Source organism: Lutra lutra, chromosome 10 (assembly GCF_902655055.1).
Source record: "Lutra lutra chromosome 10, mLutLut1.2, whole genome shotgun sequence".
Classification (NCBI taxonomy): domain Eukaryota; kingdom Metazoa; phylum Chordata; class Mammalia; order Carnivora; family Mustelidae; genus Lutra; species Lutra lutra.
Window position 1 is genome coordinate 47,009,223 of NC_062287.1, and position 20,548 is coordinate 47,029,770.

The following is a 20,548-nucleotide window of genomic DNA, read 5'->3' on the forward strand; positions in this document are numbered from 1 at the left end:
ACAGCTCACATGACAGTGGGTGAAGTAGAGATACAGTTTGCTGTGTGGAAAGTGCTAGGACAGTTGTAACAACTGCAGTGGAGAGTAGAAATGTGTATGAAGCATCCTGGAAAGGCATGGAAAAGACTCATGACAGTGTGGCCCTTGAGTCATGGCCTCTCATCTCATCTTGTGTATTACCTATTTGGCACTCTAACGCCTTCTTCAGTGTCTTCTTCTAGTCCCCCAAGGCCTTTTTTGTTATCCTCAGGGACAGGAAACTCAATCTCTTCATGCAGTCCAATCTGCCTTCCAATACTCCTGGTGATTAGAAAAGGCTTCTTTGTTTTGTTGTTGTTAAAGTTTTTATTTATCTATTTGAGAGAGAATAAAAGAGAGAGCATGAAGGGGAGAGAGTCAGAGGGAGAAACAGACTCCCTACTGAGCAGAGAGCCTGATGCAGGACTTGATCCCAGGACTCGATCCCGGGACTCCAGGATTATGACCTGAGCTGAAGGCAGTCGCTGAACCGACTGAGCCACCCAGGCGCCCCTAGAAAGGGCTTCTTTGGAATGCCCTTCCTCTTTGACTCTTCATAACCTTGCCCGTTAGCTTCAATGCTACCCTTGGAGCCACTCAGCAGAAGTGCACTGCCCATTCCAAATGAGGCCATTACACAGGTTTTTTAGTTGTTCAGAGCCTTCTCTTTGCCAGGTTAAACATTGCTAGTGCCTTCTACAGCTCCTCGTGTGGCATGTTTTAAAAACACTTATCCTGGTTCTTTTCAAATTGAATAGTCCATATTGTCTCTGTTTCTCTTAATGTATCCCAAGATCAGTTTTTATATCTAATAACATTCTTGATTCATTACAAGCTTACTATTAAGTGAATCTTTTAGAATTTTATTTTCTAATTCAGGCTGGTGATTTATGGTAGATAGTACAGATTGAAGGTAATACCTATGACAAAATATATGAGGTGAGAGGAATACATTCTAGGATGAAGGGAACCATATATAAATGTCTAGCGACATGGAAGAACATGGTATGTTTGAAAAATGGTGAGTAGCCCAGAGTTAATATATCATAGATTATGCAGAAGAAGATGGGACTTAAAGGGCCTAATTTTTTAATTACATCATTGAATTAGTGTTGTGCAAAATTACTCTGATAGAGGCTCAAAGAATCAATTGGAGAGAAAAACTTTAGAGTGGGAAGTTACTTAACAGTGGTGAAAATAATAATATTTAGCTATTAGTTGAGTCCTTACCATATCCTGCATAATATATTCTACATAACTAGCCTTTGATGTCACAAAATTCTGTGAAGTACTCTCTCTCCCATTTTATGGATAAAGACACTGAGACTTAGGTGGACTTACCAAGGTAACTCAGCTTTTCAGTGGTGGAGCCTCAGTCAAACCCTAGTCTTCTGACTTTATACTGTGCTACACTACAGTGATAGCAGGTGTACTCTGACCAGTGTAAATATTCTAGAGGTCAAACCAGTATCAATTCATAACTCAGGAAATGATGGGGAGAAAGGAATACAGCACAACTGAGCTTCTCCAGCCTGGGGGAATAGGAGGCTGGGACAGTGGCCTGAGACAAGAGCCGACAGCAATAATTAGCACCAGAAGAGTCACTTTTTAGGAAGTGAAACTGGTGACTCCAGACAGGAGTATAAATTTCCCGAGGAAAGTCTGAGGCATGATGGATGTGCCTTTACTGACAGTTTTTCCTGACCCAGAGCTGGCAATAAGAGTCAACCATATATTCAAAAATTATTACATTTGGCACTCCTTTATCAAATGATTCAACTTGAACGTAACCTCATTCGTTGTATATAAAAAACACTCCCCTCGCTGCATAAATTCAACCATCTAACGATTGGCAATGGGAGCTATGCTGTTTAATCCTCATCTATCAGAACAGAAGGGCTCTCTCATGTACTTACGAGACTTGGTAAGGTTGTTAAAAATTTAGACTATATTATCCATATTGTACTATAATCATGTATCTTCTGACATATATAGAGAGATGAAATAAGTTGGTAGATGAATTAGCAAAATTGATAGGATCTTGTTATTAGTCTGCAAATATTTCAGAGGTGTTAACATTAATGAAAGACAAGATTATAAGAATGTAGAAGTAATTGGAGAAAATTAGGTCAGAGAAAATTGAAGTTGATTATTGGAAAAAATACTCCTGCCAGTGAAATTTATTTTTTATTTTTTTTCTAAAGATTTTATTTATTTATCTGACAGAGAGAGATCACAAGCAGGCAGAGAGGCAGACAGAGAGAGAAGAGGAAGCAGGCTCCCTGCTGAGCAGAGAGCCCAATGCGGGGCTCAATCCCAGGACCCTGAGATCATGACCTGAGCCGAAGGCAGCGGCTTAACCCACTGAGCCACCCAGGCGCCCGAAATTTATTTTTGAAAACTGTATCTTATGGAAAGTAGTAGTAAGGAAAAAAAAATGAAAAGAGAACAAGACTGTCCATTTCATTTGGTCAGTGTTAGTACAAGTTCCTGAAAAATTTTAAAAGAAAAATTCACCATCATCAGTAGGCTTATAATGGATGACACAGAACATCATTATGACTTTATGAGTCTACATAAAATAAAATCATGGTTTACCATTTTAGGTACAAAATCTTAACTGAAGCCCTATAGCCTGACAAAACCATGCATGTATAGCTTTCTTGAGAAGATAGATATTTATATTTTCATGAAAGTAAAAGATTTTTATATTTAAATACATGCAGTATATATATATACATGTATACATGTGTTATGTAGAGAGGTATGTATACAAATATATTTATAAATGAATATAAATAAATAAACATATATAATTTACAGTATGTGATTATAATTCCACCAGAGATTTCCAAATCTAAGCACAGATCTCCACTCTTTCTTCTAATTCCTAAAGAGTACTTAAACATCTGCAAATTCTGAGGGCAGTCATCTTTCAACTACTGATCCTTCTCAAAGCCCTTTGTATACACAACATTCATAGTAGTTAAAAGCAGACTTTGAACCTTGAGAGACTGAAGGAGAATCTTACCTCTTACTAGTTCCTGTAGCTGGAGAGAAAGCATTTACCTCTATGAGCCTCAGTTTCTTCTTCTGCAGAATGTTGGCAAAGCAGCCTTCAAGAGGACCAAATTAGATAACGTATGCAATTTAGCAAAGTGCCTTAGACATAGTGAGTTCTAAATAAATAGTAGCGTTTTCATTACTATTTTGTTTTTTGACCTCCTATGTACTCCCACTGTGTGAAAGTAAGCTGAATGAGGAAGGGAATTTTTTTTTTTAATTGTATTCTCTGCTTTACGCCTAGGTCTTAGAGAGTACTCAGCACATACTAGGCATGCAGTATATTTCTGAAAGAAATCAATGGGTGAACAATGTAATGAATAATTTGGCCTCTATATCCAAGATAACCTGGAGAAACAAGTCATTTCTCTTGCTCTCTCTAATGATAAATAGTATTTCACATTCAAGTAATTTTTAAAGGCTGATTTGGAGAGTAGAGACTCAAACAAATAGAAGTTTAATGCAACAATTAACATTTTAAGTATAAGTGTTTTTTTTTTTTTTTTTTTATGGAAAACACAGTTCAGGTCCTGGTAGCTTCCCTTAAATATCAGTTTATAATCAGAGGTAGTTAAATAATTGAAAAACAAAAACATTATTCCTTGAGGACAGTTTACATCCTTCCCTTTAAATCTATGCTTTGGTAGTTTTGTTTTTTCATTTGCTTCCTTGTCAGTCTCTTCCCATGGCATGAAGTTCCAAATACAATAGTGGTAAATCATCTGTGGCCCAAGTATAAGGAATAAACTAAATGTCAGCAGCTAAAGTCACCACATACTGGCGGATGTCCCATCATACTGAACTTCGTTTAGCCCTAGCAGCCTGTGGTTTATGAAACCTCTAAGTAGATGCCTTCTCTGATTTAAGGTCAGAGAGGAAAGCATGACTAAACATGAATGTCATTGTCAGGTGGCCTCCCTTCTATATAAGTTAATGTTTTCTGCTTGTGTGGGACCAGATGAAAAATTTGGTAAATGTCTTAGAAATTTAGAGCTTAAAAAAATGCAACAAGTCCTTCATGACACATCATTTTCTTAAAAAAAATAATTTTGAGCTATACTTTTCAAGCTTTGTAGTTTGCCCTAATTTTTTTTTCACAATTTCATGGGGTCTCTTTTATATATCATAAAGTATATGCATTTCAAGTATACAATTCAATAAATTTTAATAACTTTACCCAGGCATGTAACCAATAGCATAAATCAGTTTTAGAATGTTTTCATGTCCCCAATAAGATCCCTCATGCCCATTTATAATTAGTTCCCATTCTCACCCCAGCCCAAGACAACTACTAATCTATTTTCTGTCTATAAATTTGCCTTTTCTGATTAACTTTTATATTTTTAATATGTCTTAATCCATGAAAAGCTACCAGTAGTAATAATATTGTTTATAGAGTAAGATTATTTCTTTCTCATTTTTTTCTTTTTTAACCAAAGAAAATATAGCCACTCCATTATTTATAAAAACTAACTTTAAAATGACATTTGACTGTAATCCTAGTGAACATCTCCATATGGGCAGATTAGGATTCTATGGTTGTGTGAGCAGCTGCATTGATGACTTCCAGCATTGTGTAAGCAGCGCTCACTGTGGACAGCAGTAAACCCTGCCACGGCTGGTTGCTTAAATCCTGTATCTCTGTAACTTTCATGACTGCCATTTCAACTCAGTGTTTCCAATAAGGCATAAGTATCTTGGAGCAGATTAGAATTCCTTTACTGTCATTTTCATATTTTAAACTCCACTACCTATTTTATTCCAAAGTTAAGATTTACCACTGTGTTCTCTAAGTGGTAATAGATTTGTTCCTTATGTGCATTGTCCATATTCTTGAATTCGAGATGGTCTACTAAAAAGTACATTTTCAGGGGTGAAAATATATATTTTCAGGGGTGAGAATTGTCAGGGGTGGTCTATATATAGAAAAACCCCAGGTTTATTTATTTGGTGTCATTAAATGCAACCTCAAATGTTTTTGCTTGACATAGTTGAATATTTTTGCTTAGGATCCCAGTGGAAATAGTGTAACAAGGATTCCAGTTGGCATGGAATGAGGAGGGTGCAGTGGTTAATTCACCATGTTTCCTGCCTTTAGGGAGCTTATAGTTAGCTAGGAAAACAGCCATTTTTATTTTATAAACAATTTTATTTATTTATCTGTACAACAAGGAGAATAATTTAGTAAATATGAAGTGGTAGATTAAGTGAACTGTGTTATGGGTTGTTGCCTAGCCCATGTATGGTGCACAGTAAATGTTGGTTGAATGAGTGTACAAATGAGTGAGGCTATGCCTTGATAAAAATCAAAGGTATATGAAAGGAACTGGAGCATTTACAAACCAATGACATGCTCACAATAAGACATAAAATGAAATTGGGGAGCATAATCATCCCCAACAGGGTTTGACTGGATGGTCCCTTTAAAATAAAGTCAACACATTGTTCTTAAGTATTTCAAAGAACCAAGACAGGAAAAAAAAAGAAGAAGAAGAAGAAGAAATCTAAGGAAGCAAGATACACAGCATTAGGTGGTTATTAAAATAGTGAGTTTGATTTAAATCATGGCATTAAAGAATCCTGAATGAGTTCATGAGTTTACCGTATCCAAATAGAGCTAGGCTGGGTGTGAGTTCATAGACATGTACACACAGACACACTCACATACATACACATATATGTATACCACATATAGAGTACCCTCATTGATCCTACTCATGGAAGCAATACACTTAAAAGGAAAGGCTGTCAATGGACACAGTGATCAAAAAATGGATAATTTCAATGAGTGATAAATAGAAATGCAATGAAAAAAATAAAGTGGTGTAAGACAGGATGAGAGATGAGTGTCTTTTTTTTTTAAGATTTTGTTTATTTATATGACAGACAGAGGTCACAAGTAGGCAGAGAGGCAGGCAGAGAGAAAGAGAGACGGAAGCAGGCTCCCCACTAAGCAGAGAGCCCGATGCGGGACTCGATCCCAGGACCCTGAGATCATGACCTGAGCAGAAGGCAGAGGCTTAACCCACTGAGCCATCCAGGTGCCTGAGATGAGTGTCTTTAGTTGCAAGTCCAAGTAGGCCTCTGGGGAGGTTGCCTTCTAGTGGTAACCTGAATGAGAGAGAAGACCTGGGGCATAGCACGAGGTTAATGCAGATGCCTTTAGAGAGGAACTAGTGAGGATATCTGAGCTAAGAAGAATGCCAGGATGTCTGGGTCTTGGGAAATGATGGACAGAGTGGCAAGCAATGAGCCCTGAAAGGTATCTTATAGACCTGGAGGTGACTGTGAACTTTATTTCGGTTGGAAGGGAAGTCTCTGGGAAGTTTTCTATAAGCAGAGGAACCACATGATCTAATTTCATGCTTTAGAACAGTCTCCTCACAGTTTGCTATGAAAAGTAGCTATTAGAAGGACAGGAGAAAAATCAGTTAGAAGGCTGTTGGAACACCCAACAAGAGAAGGTGATGTTTCCATTAGGGTGGCAGCGCTGGGGAGGAGTCTTTTTTGGTAGAAAAGAGATTGTTAATAAATTGGTTGTGGAGTATGATAGTTGCAAGTGAAGAAACAATGAAAATGCCTATATTTTTGTATGAACAACCAGTGGAGAATGCTGCTGTTTATTTAAAAACTGAGAGAAATTGAATTCGCATGATCAAATGAGTAGATCAGTGTCCTTTCTTGCAGATTATATTATAAATACTTGAAAATTGTTTTCTTTTATTGTTTTCTTCATTACATGAGGCGTAGTGCTTTTTTAATTTATTATTTTATTTTGTCAGTGTTCCAAGATTCATTGTTTATGCACCACACCCAGTGCTTTGCATCTTGTGGGTGCTAATGACCGTGTATTATCTGATAAGTTGATTGGGAAATTGAGGTATGAAGAATCCATGTCTGGGCCTTCCAGTATGTTGCACTATACTAAAACTTTTGGCTTCTTAAAAAGAGATTATTTTTAAATTATTTTTTAAATTAAATTAAAATTTTAAATTATTTTTTAAATTTTTTACAAATGTTAAGAAATGTGAAGAAGAAAACTAGCCTACATTTAAAACTTTTCCTTTACAACTTTTCAAATCCTCTCACGTGGATCTTCAAGGAATTGTAACTTGCTGCAATTTAGTTACTAAGAGAGTCATTTTCGTTAATGAGGATAAATACTACATTTCCTTCATTTGGGAATTTGTCATTAAGATTCAAAGACATAGCATTTTAGAGTTTTGATACTTTACTTACATTGATATTTTACATTTGAATTTTCTTTACATTGGTTGTCCAATGGCTATGAATGCTACACATTGTCAAGCTTTTCCTAGACACAAAGACCAAAACAAAAAAACAAAACAAAAATTGCTTTGTGTTGTGAAACTCATCCCCAAGGAAAACAAGAATTTGTTTAAACAGAATTTGCTCCTGGCACCTAGTTTCACCTCACTGGACCAAATTAAAAATCTACACTAAAGGATTTAGAAAGCACTGTACATTTTTATGTTGGGTTTTAGGTCCAGATTTTTAGTTCTGGTAATGAGTAGCAGCTTAGCTGAGCTACCTTGAGCATATTCCACCGAGGGAGGATACCAGAGAAGGAGGCAGGTCTTACCTTGGGAATATGAAGAGTGTGAAGAAAGGAGGGAAATGAACAATTAGCAATTAGCCTTTTACTTTTACATTCCACTTGTTAATATATTGATGGCGATGATTTCTCTGTGGTGGCCATTATGGGGAAGCTTTGGTATTCATACTTGTCTTCTTAAGACCAGCTTCCTCTTAAAGCTCTAGGCTGTCTCTGACCCTTCTCCAGCTGTTTGATATACCTGGGGATTACAGAGGGCTCTTTCTAAACTGCAAAAGTGACTATATTTTAATATTACTTAAATTTTCTCATGACCTCTTCTTTGCCTGCAGAATATAATCCAAACTCCAGGAACCAGTTTCCCTTGTTTCATATTTAAGCTTTGTAAGGTTTTTCCCACTATCAACCAAACTCTCCTTTTTATTTAAAACTGTCTCCCTGCTCGCATTCTTAGCTGCCGTTAGCTCATATTCTCTTGGTTTTCTCCTGCTTCTCAACTCACTTCTGCCTAGTCTTCTTTCCAGCTTTCTCTTTCTCTACATGTGTCACAATGTTGATTTTCTGCAGGTCTCCCAAACGTCCAGTCATTTTTATCACAGTGTTTGTAGGAATATCCATGGCTTCAAATGTACTTCAAATGTTGACTCCAAAATGTACTTCTTTACAATAGAACTGTCTACTAAGCTCGAGCTCTAATGTCTACCTATCTTATGAAATGTCTCTACCTTGATGGCACACAGGTTCCCCAAACTCACCACATACAACATTAAAATAATTATATTTCCCCCCAAATATGTTATTCCCATACTACTTTTTCAGTATGAAGTACCAGCATTGATCTGACAACCCCAACCTGATACATGAAAGCTGTCCTAGACTCCTCATTCACCCACCACACGCAACTGCCAAATCCTATAGATCTGATTTTCTCGATGTTTCTTAGCTCTAGCCTTATTTTCCTTCCTTAGGCCCTTGGTTAGTTCAAGTTCAGGTCACGAGTTTTAGACACCTTATGACCAAATGACACTGCCTCCCTGGAAAGTAATTTCCATTTACTATTCCCCATGCTTCACACTTTACAAAATTTATTTCACATATATTGCTCCATTTTCTCCCTAGAGCCATCTGTGAGAAGGCCCTATATATACATTATACTGATGACAGAAACATCAATAGGAGTGTTTGGGTTTTAAGATTGTTGAGAACCTAAGAAAAGGATAAATCCCTAGCCCAAGACCATCAGCTCTGGAGCTCATGCTCCTTTCCCCATCACATACTGTTTCCCATCAGTGTCCCATAAAGTAGATGGGGAGACCAGGAACAATTGTTTCCTCCTCAAACTGAGGGAAAAAATCAAAACAAGGCAAGTGAGAGGACTTATCTAAGGCCTTTGAGCTCTCCTTAGGAGCACAGTGGGAAAACCCACATTTCTGACTTCTAGGCTTCTGTTCTTTTTTCCATACAACTCTGCTTCCTAGATATTGTCAAAGAATAAAAAGAATGTGAAAAAATTTCCTGAAAAATATGTTTTGTGTATGAAATAAAGGGATACTCAGGGTCATATGAACTAATGCCTGAAATCCCAACAGGTATACAAAAATCTTCCCATTCCAGGTTCTCTAATTGTTGGTGCATTTTGTTGTCCTTGGCCGCATTTTATGTAAAATTCCACATTAAAATCCGTTTTCCTTTTTGAAGTTGTTGTGTTGGTGGAACTAGCTGAGACTTGATTTAAGTTCTTATAGGTCCAATTTTTTACTTTCCTTGTGAAGAATAGTCTGTGTGGAAAGGAGCTTTTGATACACGTTCTTACATTACCTCCTGAGATGCAACTTGCATACTGTAGTAGCTAACAAGAGTGATGTGCAGTCTGCCCTTCAAAACCAAAATGAATAAAGGCAGCAATACGCCTGCTGTATTAAAATACTACGTTTTGCTTCTGATGTTTCAGGCTCTGAGACCAGGGTTCAGTCCTGAGGGGAAAATACTAAGATCAGCATTTGAAGTATACCTTCAGAGTCTTACACTGCTTAACAATGATGACCAGAAGTTTGAGACTGGCCAGTGTCTAGGCAAGTCGTAGTTATTATTGAACTTCTGTCACAGAGAAGAATATGAAGAAGTCTCAGTGTCACAAGACAGAGAAAACCATGGGCTAGGAATTGGATCTGCGTTCTGATCTCACCTTAACCATTCTGGTCATGCATTATAACCTCTCTAGGTCTCCCCTATAAGAAGACTGTGAGGTCTCCCATGATATTCTTTTTTTTTTTTTTTTTAAGATTTTATTTATTTATTTATTTGACAGACAAAGATCACAAGTAGGCAGAGAGGCACAGAGAGAGGAAGGAAGCAGGCTCCCAGCCGAGCAGAGAGCCCGATGCCGGGCTCCATCCCAGGACCCTGGAATCATGACCTGAGCCAAAGGCAGAGGCTTTAACCCACTGAGCCTCACAGGCGCCCCTCCCATGATATTCTTTAAGGATAAGGAAAAAACTAAAATCTAGGTGATAATCCTATTAGGCATTCATAAGATAGAAATTCACATCACCCACACATCCAATACTGGTTATTGGTTTGTTAGTTAAATGTTTGGACACAACTGTCATCATTTGGAAGGAAAAAGAAAAGATACTTATATGTTGTTATTATTTCACCTTAATTTTTTTTTAATTCTAGAGAGAGCATACATGATCACATGAGCGGGGGTAGGGGTGGGTGGAAGCCGCAGAGGGAGAAAGAGAGAAAACTTCAACAGGCTCCATGCCCAGCATGGAGCCCAAGGCAGGGCTCAATTTCACAACCCCAAGATCATGAGCCAATATCAAGATCTTGTGGCTTAACCACCTGAGCCAGGTAGGTGCCCCTCAACTTAAATTGTAAACATATAACTATACAGTGGCACAGTCAAATCAGTGGTTTAGTGGTATTTTTTAAAAGTAGTAGAATTTCTCCTAATACACTTCCTCTAATTTTTTTTTTTAGTTGCCATGTTATTAATGACTTGATTGAAGCTGTTCACCATTAAGTAAAACCACATTTCTAACATCTTTGACTATGGCATAAGAAATTTGGTGCCCTGAATTTGATCCACATTTTTTTCATATTTAGATGTTTACCCCAGAATGCATGCTTTCTTCACTGCCCATAATTTTAGTTTTCAACAGATCATCTTCATTAGTCCAGAGTTATACGGTATCTTTCTATAAATCCTCAGTACTCTTAATTTGTCTGATATCACTTATCAGATTTTTTAAAATATGAGTGTCAAGATTTTCTCTACTATCATCAAACTCTGGCCACACTTTTTATGATGTCATTTTCTAGCATCTAAATTGTCCATTAATTGCTTTAAAATGTTTGGTATACCAAGTTGATTAGGAAGGCCAAAAATCTGGCATCCATTTTTTATGAAGTTCTACTTCATTTTTCTTGCATAAAGCACAGCCTTAATTCATTATCCATGCCTTTCAATTTAGATTTCTTTAAATTAGAGTCAAAATCAAAAGTACACTACATCATTTTATAATTATTTTCTGACTTTTATAATTGTCTGTCTCACACCTTATTTGGCAGCAATGTTTTGAACTACATATAATTATTATGTCTTTCTAGATCAGTAATTTTTTTATAAGTGACATGTCTTTTTAAATTTTTAAATTTTTTTATTGAAGTATATTTAACATAGAGCATTATATTATTTTCAGGTATACAATATAATGATTCAAAATTTCTACACATTTTTTGGTACTCATCAGATAAGTGTACACTTAAGCACCCATATCCCGCCCCCACCCAACTACCTTCTGTTTGGCAATTATCAGTTCATTCTCTGTATTTAAGAGTCTACTTTTGTGCTTATTTTTTTTATGCTTATTCATTTTTGTGCTTTTCTGTGCTTATTCATCTTTTTGTGCTTATTCTTTTGTTTCTTAAATTCCACATATGAATGAAATCATATGGTACTGTCTTCCTCTGATTTATTTCACTAAGCATTATATCCACTAGTCCATCTGTATCTCTGCAAATTGCAAGTTCTCATTTTTAATGGCTGACTATATATGTTTGTGTGTGTGTATGTGGTGTGTGTACATCTACCCCATGTTTATCCATTCATCTATCAATGGACGCTTGGGTCATTTCCATATCTTAGCTGTTGTAAATAATGCTGCAATAAAATAGGGGTGCATATATCTTTTCTAATAAGTGTTTTCATTTTCTTTAGGTAAATACCCAGTAGTAGAATCAGTGAACCAAATGATACTTCTATTTTTAATTTTTTAAGAACCTCCATACTGTTTTCTACCAGTTCATATTCCCACCAACAGTGCATGAGAGTTCCTTTTTCTCTGCATTTTTATGCCAACATTTGTCATTTCTTGTGTTTTGTTTTTTTATTTTAACCATTCTGACAGGCGTACAGTAATACCTCATTATGGTTTTCATTTGCATTTCCCTGATGATTAATGACATTGAACATCTCTTTATGTGTCTGTTGGCCATCTGTATTTCTTCTTGGAAAAGAAGACCTGACCATTTTTAATTGGATTATTTGTTTTTTATGTGTTGAGTTGTATAAGATCTTTATATCTTTTGGATATTAACCCTTATGAGATTTATCATTTGCAGATATTTTCTCTCATTTACGAGATTGCCTTCATTGTTTTATTTCCTTTGCTGTGCAAAAGCTTTGATGTTTTGAACTGCATATCATTAGTAAGTCTTTCTAGATCAGTAAACTTATTATTGATAGAAACAATTCTTTTTACATACTCACATTTAATGAGTGTGTATATTTAAATTACATGAGTATAAAATGAGTATAATAAGAATAAACAGATTTGAGAACAGTTACAACTGAATCTTAGTAAACATACAAGTCATATGGAAAGAATGAGAATATATGGGCCATGAGCATTCCAGTTGCAGTGAACATGGGTCAGGTTGTCACTGGGGATGAAGAGGACTCGTAAATCTATAAAAAGATGTTGATTAAAAGAGCTCAGTAGTTGGGACACCTGGGTGGCTCATTTAGTTGAGTGTCTACCTTTGGCTTAGGTCATGATCTTAGGGTTCTGGGATCGAGTCCTGCATTGGGCTCCTTGCTCAGCGGGGATCCTGCTTCTCCCTCTTCCTGCTCTTCCCCCTTCTTGTGCTCTCTCTCTCTGACAAATAAATAAAATAAAATATAGAGAAAGCTCAGTAGTAAAACTTGTGGACTGAACAGTTAAACTGGAGGAGGACCAGTGATGATTTGTTAAGAATGCATGGTCCTTGTCTCTTATTATAATTAATAATTGGCATGAAAATGTAAAAGACATTTTATCATATTTGGAGATGATATAAAACTACATGAAAAAGTGAAGTTCTGCAATGGCTAGCACAAAACTACATGAAAAAGTGAAGTTCTGTAATGGGTAATACATCTTAGATACTCAGTACATATTTATTCAGTTGAATTGATGACCTAATGTTAGCTCAGCTATAAAACTAGATCAAAATTAATACCACTAAATTTGATGATGGTAGATATTAATTAACTATCTTGAGTTTCCAAAGCCCCATGTACAAGTACACGATAAAATCGATTTCAAATCATTTGATGTCAAAAATATATGAGGTGTTAGCTTAACCTTAAATTTAACGATACAGTTAAGCAAACCTTAAAATTCTGTGTTATCTTGGGCTCCTCTGGAAGAAGTATGGAATACAGGTGGAGGAAAGTCAGCATCTCCTGGCACTCAGCCCTGGTTTGAACATATCTGGATCTCTGAATTAATTTCTGGGTTCTATAATTCAAATAAAAATCAGAAGAAAAATGGGGTGCCTGGCTGGCTCAGTCTGTAGAGTGTATGACTCTTGATCTCGGGGTTGTGGGTTTGAGCCCCACATTGGGCGTAGAGATTATTTAAAAATAAAATCTTAAAGAAAAAAGAGTGCCTGGGTGGCTCAGCCGGTTAAGCATCTGACTCTTGATTTCAGCTCAGGTCATGATCTAAAGGTCATGAGATGGAGTCCTGCATCAGGCTATGTCAGCCTATGCCAGGCTATGTGCTCTGCAGGGAGTCCACTTTTCTCTTTCTCTCTCTCTCTCTTTTTTCCCTTCTTCCCCCTCTCTCCCTCTCACTTTGCCACTCCCCCTGCTCATACTCTCTTTCTCTCTCTCTTTCTCTCTTAAATAAATAAATAATCCTTTAAAAAAGTAAAAATACGTATGCCTGCGTGGCTCAGTTGGTTAAGCATCTAGCTGAAGGCAGGTGCTTCAGCTCAGGTCATGATACCAGGGTCCTAGGATGGAGTCCCACATCAGGCTCCCTGCTTAGTGGGGAGCCTGCTTTTCCCTCTGCCTACCATTCCACTGGTTTGTGGTCTCCTCTCTCTCTCTCTGACAAATAAATAAATATAAAATCTTTAATTAATTAATTAGTTAATTTTTAAATGTTAGAGTATAGAAAAAAGATAGCTAGGAATCTTAATACCACCTAATAAAGAGTCAGAAGCATTAAGAATGTTTATTAGAAAGAACAGAAGTTGCAAGAATATCTATCCTCCATGGCTACTGTGGCTATATCAGTACCGCACCAAGAGAAAGAACTTTTCAGTAGGTATAGCTGTTCCACCGTAGATCGCATTTCCCACATGTATAATAGGTACATTAAGCTACGCTTGTATAAAATGAAACTTGGTTATATTCCTAGTGTCATTGTCCAAGTTTAGGCATTTATTAACTTTCTTTCTCATGATGATTTCCACTGGTCTCCCCGCTTACAGATTCGCTCCTCTTCCTTCCACTTTTCAGAGTATTTTTAGGTTTACCCTTCTGAATCATAGATAGTACCATAGTGATCCCCAACTTTAGAGAGTTCACCATTGCCATCAAGATAAAGTCCAGACCTCTTGGCATGGTATTCACTGCCTCCCTTGACCCACCCCAAGTCAGTCTCCTGATCTCATCCCTGCCTAGTCTGCTCTGGCCAGGCCAAACCCTCAAGGTTTCCAGAACACAACATGTACTTTCAGTCCTCCATGATTTTGATCATACTCTTCTAGCTTCTCAGAAAGTCATCTTTCCCTTCCACACCATTTAAAATATATATATATACAGGGGAGCCTGGGTGGCTCAGTGGGTTAAAGCCTCTGCCTTCGGCTCAGGTCATGATCCCAGGGTGCTGGGATCGAGCCCCACATCAGGCTCTCTGCTCAGCAGGGAGCATGCTTCCCTCCCTCTCTCTCTGCCTGCCTCTCTGCCTACTTATGATCTCTGTCTGTCAAATAAATAAATAAAATCTTAAAAAAAAAAATATATATATATATATATCCTTCCAGATCCAGCTTAGATGGTTTGTCTACCAAATATACCTAGAGATTGATATTGAAAAATGTTATCTATGTGAAAAGATCCCATGTGGTTTATTTGATTTTACTGATTCTATTATCAAGTATTTATTGAGTACTACACCATTAAGGAATCAAAGAGTCATCCCAAGCACCTAACATGATCCCTGGTACATAGTAAATGCCCAATGAACATTTGTTAGATGTGACCAGGAGATATAAATAATTATATGAGACAATTCATGTTAAGTATCAGTAAAGCAATAGGAGAGATACCCAGCTTCATGTGGGAAGGTAATAGTTTTGGCTATGTTGCATTTGAGGTACTGGTTGGATACCCAAGAAGATATACACTCTTCTTTTTAAGAATGGCAACTTAATGCATGTGTACGAAGACAAGGAAAGTAGAAAAAGAGAAGAAATAAATAATAAGAGAGATCAGATGAATGATAGATACAGGTGTTCAAGAGAACGTGAAGAGTTATAAATGACAAGGAAAGATGAAAGTTATTCAGAAATGTAGGTTAAAAAATGAAATAGAATAATGAAAACATACCAGGAGGTATTTTACTTGGATGGGACTTTACCAGGCACATTAAATTTCATTGTTATCACCTTGTTATTAAAAGACCCAAAAATCTTTTTGTGTTCTCCATAAAATGACATAGTTTTAACACTACAACATTTTGTAAAGACCAGTTATCCTGTCTCTTATTGCTGTAGAGTTGGAGAAAATTAAGAAGCCATTTATCATCACCATCCAGGTCCTTTGTGTTGCATGTGTAATAAAACAGTTTCAAATCAGATGCTCAACAAAATTTTAATTTCACACAGCAATAGGATTGCATCTTTCAGCACTGTGCAGATGTCATTTTCTTGGGCAATAACCAGAGTCTTTTACTTGGAAAATCAGAGAGTTCCTGGAAAAGTAATTCCACTGTTCTCTGGCTCAGTTTTAGTCAATGACAGCATGATTTTTACAAAGGGAATAGGGCTATTACCTCTCTCTAAACCTGAAGAGGTCTTGGTAAAATTGACCTCCACAGTTGCCTGATTTGCCACTTCAGCCAAGCTGCCTAAGTACAGAGAGGAGCCACAGGATTTCTACCACGTGATGGGACTTCGTCCCCAGTGTCATTGCTGTGACATTCTGCTGAGCCTTCTCATCCCACTCACTCACCATTCACTGTCACTCAAATGCTCATAGATGTCCAGGGCTTGTTAATAAGGTGGTGTGGATAGGAGAGAGAAGGCCCTCTTTTAAATTACCTTCATTTAAAAAAAAATGATCTTCAAAAGCCACTGACATGCAAGTTGGACAGATATGGTGAATATAATGGGTGCTGTTTTATGCAAAACAAAACTGTCAGATTCAGCATTTCCTAACAAAATGTTTGAGATCCTCTATCTGAACTAATCACAGAGCTTTGCTTTCACTTTTCTGTAAGGCAACATGATTTGTCTTGGAGGAACAAGTACTTTAGAGCCAGCAAACATGGGTCCTACTCTTGCTACCTACTAGCTGTGAGACCTTGGTCCTTAATTTCCTTCAAAAATGGGCATAATGGTTCGCTCTCGATGTTGTCACAAAGTTTGAAAGAGATGGGGCATGGGGCCTTGCAGATAGATGGAACTCAGACCATGGTTTTCATGCTTCAAAAAGGCATTTATGAAGCATGTTCTGTGGGTCAGCCCTGAGCTGAGAATGTCCGCACTCCTTGCTCTGAAAACAGGCGTCACTTAGTGGGAAAAAAACGACAATAACAACAATAGGCATGTAAATGAATGGTGGTGATTCTCAGTCTTGGGTGCTATTTTGGATGTGTGGAAGACGTGGGATGGTACACAGAGCAGCATGTCAGCAGCGCTGGGGTGGTGGAGGGCATATCCTAGAATGCTTTACAGAATAGATTCAGTTGTGTCTTGGAAAAATGATAGGAGGAGAATGATGGCCATTTTTGATAAGAGTTTTTTTTTTTTTTTTTTAAGACAAGGATATTCTGAGCACTTGGCTCTGCAATGTTAAAGGCTTGACATTTTAGCGGAGCCTTCCTCCCAGGCTGCTGCTTCCCACAGTTCTCAGAATTCCATCTGACTGGTCTGTGCCTGCGGAGCTGAAAGGGCCAGGCAGTGGTTACCTGTAATCTATTCATCGTGGGGGAACTAGCCGCACACTGTCTATGCAGTCAATAATATGGAATGCATGGGCCTGCTTGATTCCAGGTGGAAGATGTTCAGTGTTCTTAAAAATACAAGTTATTATCACCATCTGGTAGCTCCTAATACCCGCTGCAAGTGTCCCCCCTTCAAGTCCTGCTTACACATTGCTATCAGGGAAGAACAAAAATTCCCTTGTGTCTGTAGGTCTTGACTATCCAGTAATTCGCTGTATTTGTCTTAGTAAAGTAAGAGGGTCATTACATGCTGTAAAAGGCTCTGTTTCTTCAAAATTTACACACCAGGAGAAACTGGCTGACTTTGCACGTATAATATACGAGGAGTCATATTCTGTGTGTACTTCACGAATCTCCCACATTTAAGTGTCACTAAAACCTTAAGAGGGACATGACTGGAATAATGTCAGGTAGAATAATAATTAGTTTAAGGTAGTGATAAGTAAAGAGAGATTGCTGAACATTTCTTTGTTTTAATTGTATGGGCTAAGCTAGAAGTGAGGAGGCAATCAGGAATTCCAGCTACTCATTCATCTTGGTTAGCAGGCATCATTGATCTTTACCCAAAAAGGACTGTTGGTACTTTCTAAACCAGTGCCATATAGATGGTAACGGAAAGGATTAAACAGTTTAAACAAAAAATACAATTAGCAAGTAAGCATATAGGAAAAAATGGTCATTTTCGCTCATGAGGAAATACTTATAAATTGGAAGTATCATTTTGTACCTATTATCAATTTTTTTAAATTATACTGTTAGTGTCTATAAGATTGTGGTGAAATTGGTGTGTGTATGTGTATATATATGTACATATATATATTTAAAAATATATTACATGGAATATATATATAGTAGAGGCAATAAAATGATACAAAGCTTTTAAAAAGTAATTAATAACATAAATGAAGAACCTGGTGAATGTTTCCATTTGGGGAACATAGTCAAAGGAGATTGTCAAATAAGAAAAAGTAATTGATATCAATATGTTCATGCAGCATGTTTGTAATATTAAAACAGTAGTATTAACCCAATTATCTAACCACAAAGAATAAATAAAATAGATCTCAGAGGAAGTAACATTATATAACACCAAAATAATAATTATGGAGACCCTATAAAAATGCTTAAATTATAATGAGCAAATGTGGGATATAAAGCTATATATGGTCTGTGTATGTATAAAACTGTATGAAGCACATGTGGACATAGAGCATAGCATGGAAAGTATACACATTGGCAACAAGATAGGCTTTAGTTTGAGTTCTAGTTCCATATTTGCAAGCTGTTGATTTCTAATAAGTCATTTAGGTTTTGTGTGTTTTGTATTTTTTATATATAAAATGTGGCTACTTGTACATGCCTACAGGACAGCTGCAATAATTAAAATTAGATAATTCTGTGATATCTGAGACAAGGTAATGGGATTATATGTGATCTTTTTTAACTTTCTCTTATTTTGATTTTCATTATTTTATAATATTTTTACAATAGAAAATACATTTTAATTTGATATTGATCACCAAATTTATATTATACTCACAAATACACATCTTGTGGCATTGACTATATAAATAAAAGAAATGATCTGAGTAATTCTTATTCAGTGCTAAATATGTTAAAATACACATTCTGCTAAATCATATTAGTTTATTAACAAACACTTAATGTAGCTTTTACCATGTTAACAGACACTGTTTTAAACATTATATTCACTGAATCCTTATAACAATCCCAGGAAGAAAGGACTGTTACTATCCTGATCTCACAGGTGAGAAACTGATCCGCAGAGAGCTGTAGATCACTTGAGTGAGGTCACATTAGTCCGTGTGGTGGAGCTGGGATTTTAACTTAGGCATCTGGTTACATGGACCAGCTCCTAAACGCTACACTGCTTTCCGACTGTCAACCAAACCATGTTCAGGGAACATATATAGTGCTCGCCACTATAAAGGATGCTGGGAAACATAGGGCACTATCCTTAACTTGAACAACGTTCTCTAGTTTTTAGCTACGGTGCCCAAATTCTGCTCCCTCAACCTCAGATAAATGTCATCCATGTCACAACTAAATGCAATTAAGAGAGATACCACTTCTCATCCATAATGACTGGAGTTCTGGATGAAAATCTGGAGCCTACTTCTTGACTCCGTGACAATGTCATTGTTTTCTGAAGTATGTGCTGAAAAATTGTGGAGTTGTGTGAAGGTGTCTAATGTTCTGCAAACATCTGACTCAGGTTTCTCTTTATTCATATATTTGTATATATACAGCTTCATAGCCTATATATACATATATACGTATATGTGTGTGTGTATATATATATCTGTAACTAATATTACAACTAAGATACTAAATACTAAAAACTAAAATTACACACTGAAATTAATAAAATTTTATTAATAAAATTACATACATTTTATGATACATTTGAACACATAGGAAATCCACAAAACATTACTTTTTAGGGTTAGATTGTCCTTGTATATATCTAATGAAACTTTATCTCTGATTGAAGAGTATTCTGAGATTGCAAAACACGTTCTTACAAATCTGAAAACTTGCCACCTTTTGAGAGACGATATAACAGGATGGTTAAGAGTAGTGGCTCTAGAATCAGAGGGTCTAGATGCTATCTCAAGGACAAGTATTTACCACATGACTCAGGACAAGTCTCTAAACCTCTCCATACCTTAGTTTCTTCACCTGTTAATGGGACAGTGTGTACCTCATAGGGTTGAGAAAAGTAAACAAATAAATTTAGACAAGGGATTCAGGCTATATGAGAGCTCAATGAATGATAAACATTATAATTTTTATTGCAACTGGTTATCTATGAAATCAGTCTTATTACCATGCAACCAAAACAAAATATGGATATCATTAAATTCTAAGATTGGCAGGACACCTGAGTGGCTCAGTCAGTTAAGCGTCTGCTTTCGGCTCAGGTCATGATCCCAGGGTCCTGGGATGGAGCCCTGCATCGGTCTCCCTGCTCAGCAGGGAGTCTGCTTCTCCCTCTGCCCCTCCCACTATCTCTCTTTCTCTCTCTCTCTCTGTCAAATAAATAAATAAATAAATAAATAAATAAATAAATAGTAAAGCCTTAAAAAAAAATTCTAAGATTGGCGTGCAACCAGAGGTCTCATTTTTTGAGTTTTTGTGTTCACCCAACAGCTGAATTGTTATTAATTTTACAAGTAAGTGTTGCAAGTGTGAACTAATATGAAACTTATACTAATTAAATACTTAAGTTTTCAAATCCACTGTTTTAAAAAGTGTTATAAAAATATTCTTCATTTAAAAAGTAATACACTGCATCATAATGAAATATGAAAATTACCTCTTCCAAATACTTTTGTTTCTTTTCATGTCCTTCTGTCAT

At 36.7% G+C, this 20,548-nt stretch overlaps 1 protein-coding gene across 10 annotated transcripts in view; it reads left to right on the plus strand.

Annotated features, from left to right (window-relative positions):
- DLG2 (discs large MAGUK scaffold protein 2) overlaps positions 1 to 20,548 on the plus strand; it is a 2,065,329-nt gene that overhangs the window by 1,653,094 nt on the left and 391,687 nt on the right. The window lies entirely within an intron of this gene.